Below are 6149 nucleotides of genomic sequence, written 5' to 3' on the forward strand. Positions count from 1 at the left end.
ATCCTACAGGGACCTATACAAACAAATAGGTCCCTGCATCCTATCACTATATTCAAATGAGTTTACGAACTCAATAAACTTTCTTCTTCGTTACACGCCACTTCATGTACTCTACATTACTGCTGTTAAAATGAACTGGAGCAGTTTATCAAATAATAGCTGTTTGTAAACTCGGTTGCATTTGCAGATTTCTGCATTCAAACATAATTATGTTTAAACTTGCACAATTTTTTATTTGTCTATGATTAATGCGCTTATTGTACAAGAAAATAATTTAATATGTAAATACACAAAGAATGAAAACATTCCATTACACAACAAATAAATGAGTGTATAATACCCGTGTACAAAATGGAAGTTCCGAATTCCAGTGTGGTGCTATTTTTACCATTTTATACTTTACACAGCTCTATGCCTAACGTGAATTAAATCTGAAAGCAAATATTGCAGATAATTTATGAATTGTGCGATATTTGTATGGCTTGTTGTACATTCTTAAACCTCAAAAGTATATGCATGGGTTATACAATGCACATTACACGAAATAAGGAAAATGTGATAAATTGACAATTCAAATATGTTGATATACAGTACATGTACATGTGAAATAAGTTGTGTTTAGGCCACGACTTTTTTTTTTATTGGTTTACAAAAATTATTTTGAAAATGGTCCATCGGGCGGTCGAAAAAAAAACAAAAAAAAAAACATCATTGGAAAAATAAGTTTATACTAATAACATCCGAACAAAGACATCATATCTTTTATAACCTTAACACAGAGACGAAAAATCAAATTATGCAATGAAACACATCTATATCTTCAAATGAAATGAGTCACCTAAAATACTCCAGTCGGTCTATTTTTAACCTAGAAAAAATTGCAAAAGAATTGATTCCGTATGGGTCGTATTCTCCTATGTCTAATTAATACAAAGTGTTATTTTCAAGTCTCAACTCAATGGGGAAAGTGTTAAAATTAAACGCTAAAAATGGCGAAAAATGCGAATTTTTCTGATGTCAAATAAAGTACACCATACATGGTTTTCCAATAAATATGACGTCATAAAGTGACGTGCAACAGTACAACATGGCGGGCAAAGTCAGTTTGACAGTTCTGCTGATCGATGTGGTATCAACTGTGATTTAAGGTTATAAAGACGGTAAGTAGAAGTTTTGTATTTTAAGTGATGTGAATTGATATTTTTCAATATTGAGCAATACTTAATAGTGCCGATGTTTTAGAAGAAATCTAGTTGAAACAAGATTATAAGAAGGAGCCCTCTTCAAACACATGGCAACATGCAACAAGTTATATATTGACTTATTGAGTTGTTTATACTTCTTTGTAGACTTTTATTTACATATAAAAGACAAATGGACAGTTGACACTTACCGAAATCATTGTAAATACATTTTTGGACAACCTGTAAACCGAATTCTGCACAATTGCTAAAAGTACGGAAGCCTGTTTTTGTCAAAATTCGCAAAATTTGTGAAAAATATTATTTCTTATTTTGTCCCTTTCATTCTATTTTTTATTTTAACACGTTTATTATGAACATGAAGTTGCTAAGCATTAAATATTTTCTATATTAACTCCATTTCAGGTCACGTTGATCAATGAAATACAGATTGCGGAAGAAATCAGTTACTCTTGTTTAATGTGGCTTGTTACCTGCAAATATCATTACTATGGTATGTTTACCCTCACATATCTTTAGAATGCAATCGGTAAGCTTTTGAAATTGTTGCAAACATTCTATAGAGAATAATGCAGTACAAAGGCAACAAGTTTTTGATATATAATGAATGAACTATAATGAGGCTAATATAAAGTAATAAACAACTTCTTTTCTAGGTTCATACATCGACGAGGGAAGTTGAAAGAAGGCAGTGGGGGCTGGTCATTGGGAATTTTTTAAGCAAAGGTAATGGTGCATTCACATGCATAGAATGTTTTTATTAAACTATTAAAATTTATGTTAACATCCTTAAAACGAATTGAATGTTCAAATTAATTTATTGAAAAAAAAAAACACTTTTATTTACACTTTCTCTGAATGTGTAGGGATGTTAATCTGACGATTGGCACAAGTCCCTTTAAAGCATTTCATATACTGCGAAAACATTGAGTCCGATATATAAGGGTGTTACCAGAGGTCAAATATGTAGCATAAAGGTATGTCATATAGTGCTAAAATTAAATTATATGACGCACTGCAATTTGTAAATACATTATGTACCCCTATGATTTGAACTTTAAACATTTATCACAATAAGGCATACACATAGTCCAATAACATAACACATTTTTCAGAAAATAGTAAGAGCGCACAACTCGTTGATTGTCTATAACTCCTGTATACAATTATTACTTTGATGTACAGATTTTAATTTTGAAGCAAATATATATAGTTTCAAGTTTAAAAATCCCATTTCCTTTGTTTGATATTCTGTGTTGCCTTTTGTGAAGACGCAGTAGTGTATAAAGTATGTGACATGACCAAAAGTTCAAGTAGCTTTGGTCATCTTTATCATTCAGCATGGTATGTTATATTTACTGAATAGTCCATTTTAGGAATATGTCATGTATTGTAATAAGAAAAATGATAATTTAAAAAAATAATTATACTGCTAGTCAGTGAAATTTGGATTGCGTCTGTTCACAATTGGTTATCAACATTTTGCAACTCGTACCACCCAGGACGTACTTTATTATACTGAAGTATGCTATTATATAATAAACATATCTTTCAAAATCAAAAAGGACGCAGAAAATGAAACCAACACTGATTCAAAATACTTGGAGGCAACACAAATACTTATTTAACATTATTCTACTTCTGTTACAGTTGTATGTATTGAAATTATATTTAAAATATATTTATGCAATCAATTATTTCAGCATTTTTGTTGCAGGGCAATGTATGATGGATGACGGGCGAAAAGCAGAAGTTTAAGATCGGATGAGACGTTTGATATTAAGTGTGACTGCTTTTTCAACGCTAAATCGGACAAAAAGTTTAAGATCGGATGAGACGTTTGATATCAAGTGTGACTGCTTTTTCACGCCTACGCTAAATCGTATAAATCAGATATAAGGCGAGCAAATCAGACAAAGAAAGTAGGTGATATCAAGAAGAATGTCCTTGGACCAGAGTTATGCAACATGCTTCCGTTCATGCATGCATACACAGGTTGTGATGCGACTTCTATGATATATGGTATCAGCAAAGAAGCCGTACTGAAGCTTTCAGAACCAGTCCCAAGTTCAGACAGGTCATTGAGAAATTTAATGAAGAAGAACCAGACGTTAACAAGATAACAACTCGTAGAAAAGAGGCAATAATTCTTCTCAACAACGGTGATACTTGAGAAGGGCTCGATATCCTGAGATTCCGGAAGTTTACCAAGAAGGTTTGCACAACTTGTCAAGCAAAACGGCTTCCTTTCGCTTTCAATCACTGCGCACATACCTACAGGCACAGATATGGCGTGGGAACAACACACTGGATGCAGTAGATTGGGGCTGGGATATATCCAACAACAAATTAATTCCAGTAAGGAAACATCTTCTGTCTGCTCCTGAACCTCTACTCAAAGTAATAAGCTGTAATTGCCAACAAAGTTGTGACTCACAACGATATATACGTGCAGGAAACATGGACTTGATTGTTCACAAGGCTGTGGGAACTGTCGATGAAACTGTTCAAATTCCTCCGACGTCAATGATCATGACGAAATTGTGTCTGAGACCTGAACGTATTATATGTACGACCTGTATAAAGATTTAAAAAATGTAAAAGGATTCAATGCATTTATGAAAATATTTGAAAGCATTCAGTTTTTTCAATAATTATACACATCATTTATTGGCATGTTTCCGTAACAAATGGCATTGACACGTTATAATTGATGCAATATGTATATAAGTACAGAGTATAGATTTAAATAATTATATTTAGTCTTTAGAATGCAGTACGTTTAGTGTGCGCATATATATTTATTGTTTCAAATTAGACAATGCCAGATTTTCCAATGTGTTTATTTGATTGTGGATGTTTATTTTCTATAATACGTATCAAAATAGATCTGTATATGTGAAAAACTTTGAAATACAAAAATATACTTTAATCATTCATTTAATAAATGATTAAACTATACACATGGTTTTTCGACACAAATGAAAAAATTATGCGATAAACCATGAAATTGAGAAAATAGTGTGATAAACCATAAAATTAAGTATTATAAATATGATTATAAGTAACAGAATTAAAATTGCTTTAAAGTGCACGTTCAGGTTTTTTTCTAGCCATTTTGGGAAAAGGAGTCTGGTTAAATTGGGATTGTTTTAATTGATAAAAGTGGCAAATTTGGGACTTATTTATCAACAAAAAGAACTAAATTAAAGTTATATATTTTGTAGGATGTTTAAATAAAAAGTTGAGATCTGGAGTTAAGAAATCATAAGTCATAAGAGGCTTTTTTTGTTTTAGGAAAATGGTCTTTTATTGGGAAATTTTGGTCAGCTTTTTGGGAAAAAACCCATAGATTTTATCAAAAATCGGCGGTAATTTTTAGCAAAAAAATCACTGTAAATATTTTTCAAGTTGTCTTGTGATTGATAGAACTGGAGCCGAAATTTTAATTTTCTTAAGAGAGAAAAAATTGCTCGCTTAATTAAAATTGTTACAATGTATTCAAACCAATTACTACAATACTATATCATATGTTTTCGCGACCCTACATATCCTTTTACTCTAACATGTTATTCTTATATACAGATAATGATTATCTTAAATGACATCAAATCAGTATATGCTTTTTAATTTCATATTGAACAAATCGAAAATATAGGCTTGGCAAAAATATGGTTTTCGCGAATTTGTGTACAGTTATTTTAATATGTATTTGATATAAAATGGGTGAAGTGAATATATGAAAAGGAATTTTAGTTAGATATAGTGGCTTATTTTTACTTAAATGAGATATCCCTGGGCTGCATAAATGTTTCTGGTTGCAATAAATGATCTTAGGTGAATGATTTTGAGAAAACAATTAATGGACACTGTTGAAAAGAAGAGGGTGGGGTAAATTGACCCTAGACATACGATAAATATAGTCAAAATAAAAAGAGAAGTCGACTTAAAGATCATCACCAGCATCTTGGCATATTTGTATGTCGAATATGCTTCAAAAACAATGAAAACTAATGCTTAATGACCAGATGCATTTCATATATGCATTTTTTGGTAAATTTCCACTGGTTTCAGCTGAAGTTCAAGGCATGTTGTTTCGTTACAAATTTGAGCACTTTCCGCCAAAGATAAATAATTTTAAACCTTTTCATGAGATTCCCCATATATTTAAACACTTAAAAACAAGCAAATCAATTCTTTTGCAATTTTTTCTACCTTTGGCCATTTTAAGGCTAGAATGACTGGAGTAAAAGCACCTTTTGTAACATCAGGCAATTTTAAACACTCCATTAAATGCCATGCGTTCTTCTCCCATTAAAACGAAAAACTGCGCTTCATTTCCGTCATTCGATGCGCACCATTACGCAATGCGATGCCCGTTGCATAAATCTTATATAAGATAAACTACTCATACACAAAGTTTGTGTTTGCTCTTATTGTACTTAATGGCATCGTCCATGAAAAAAAATCGAGGTAGATCGATCCCCGCGTCGTCACGGTAATGTTTGTTAAAGTTGTTGTTGTCATGAAAACTCGTTGATTTACAACGCAAAACGTCTTATTTGAACTGACGCGAATTAATACAATCATATTTGTCAACTTGGCTTTTGCTTTATTTTGATAATTTAATCCAAAGTTTAATGTTAGCAAGTGTTTTTACTGGTATTGTAAACAAGGAGCCAGTTAAAGTCTTCCGAAAATGTGCAGTCTGTGTGAATTGACAGTTTGACGTCATCAAAGGAAAGCCGCTTGCTGTCTGAAGCAATAAATCGACATATTTCGCGCCGACAAAATTGGCTTCCTTTGTCTAGCAATCAACATGCCGAACCAATCGTGCGTTTGTTTCTCAATTGCAATCCTCCAATTTAATAATAGCACGTGCATAGCTCCGCCTTCGAATCTTTTGCAGAGAATGGAGGCGGAGTTTAACGATTAATTGAGCTAGTA

The 6149-nt window shown here is 32.2% G+C and overlaps 1 long non-coding RNA gene across 1 annotated transcript; it reads left to right on the forward strand.

Annotated features, from left to right (window-relative positions):
* Window positions 1–848: 848 nt before the first annotated feature.
* LOC127850772 (uncharacterized) lies at window positions 849–4163 on the forward strand. Its single transcript, XR_008035442.1, has 4 exons — window positions 849–1160; window positions 1608–1695; window positions 1859–1928; window positions 2920–4163. It is a non-coding gene; the product is annotated as an uncharacterized LOC127850772 (long non-coding RNA).
* The last annotated feature ends 1986 nt before the right edge of the window (window positions 4164–6149 follow it).

Source organism: Dreissena polymorpha, chromosome 11, assembly GCF_020536995.1.
Source record: "Dreissena polymorpha isolate Duluth1 chromosome 11, UMN_Dpol_1.0, whole genome shotgun sequence".
NCBI classification, from domain to species: domain Eukaryota; kingdom Metazoa; phylum Mollusca; class Bivalvia; order Myida; family Dreissenidae; genus Dreissena; species Dreissena polymorpha.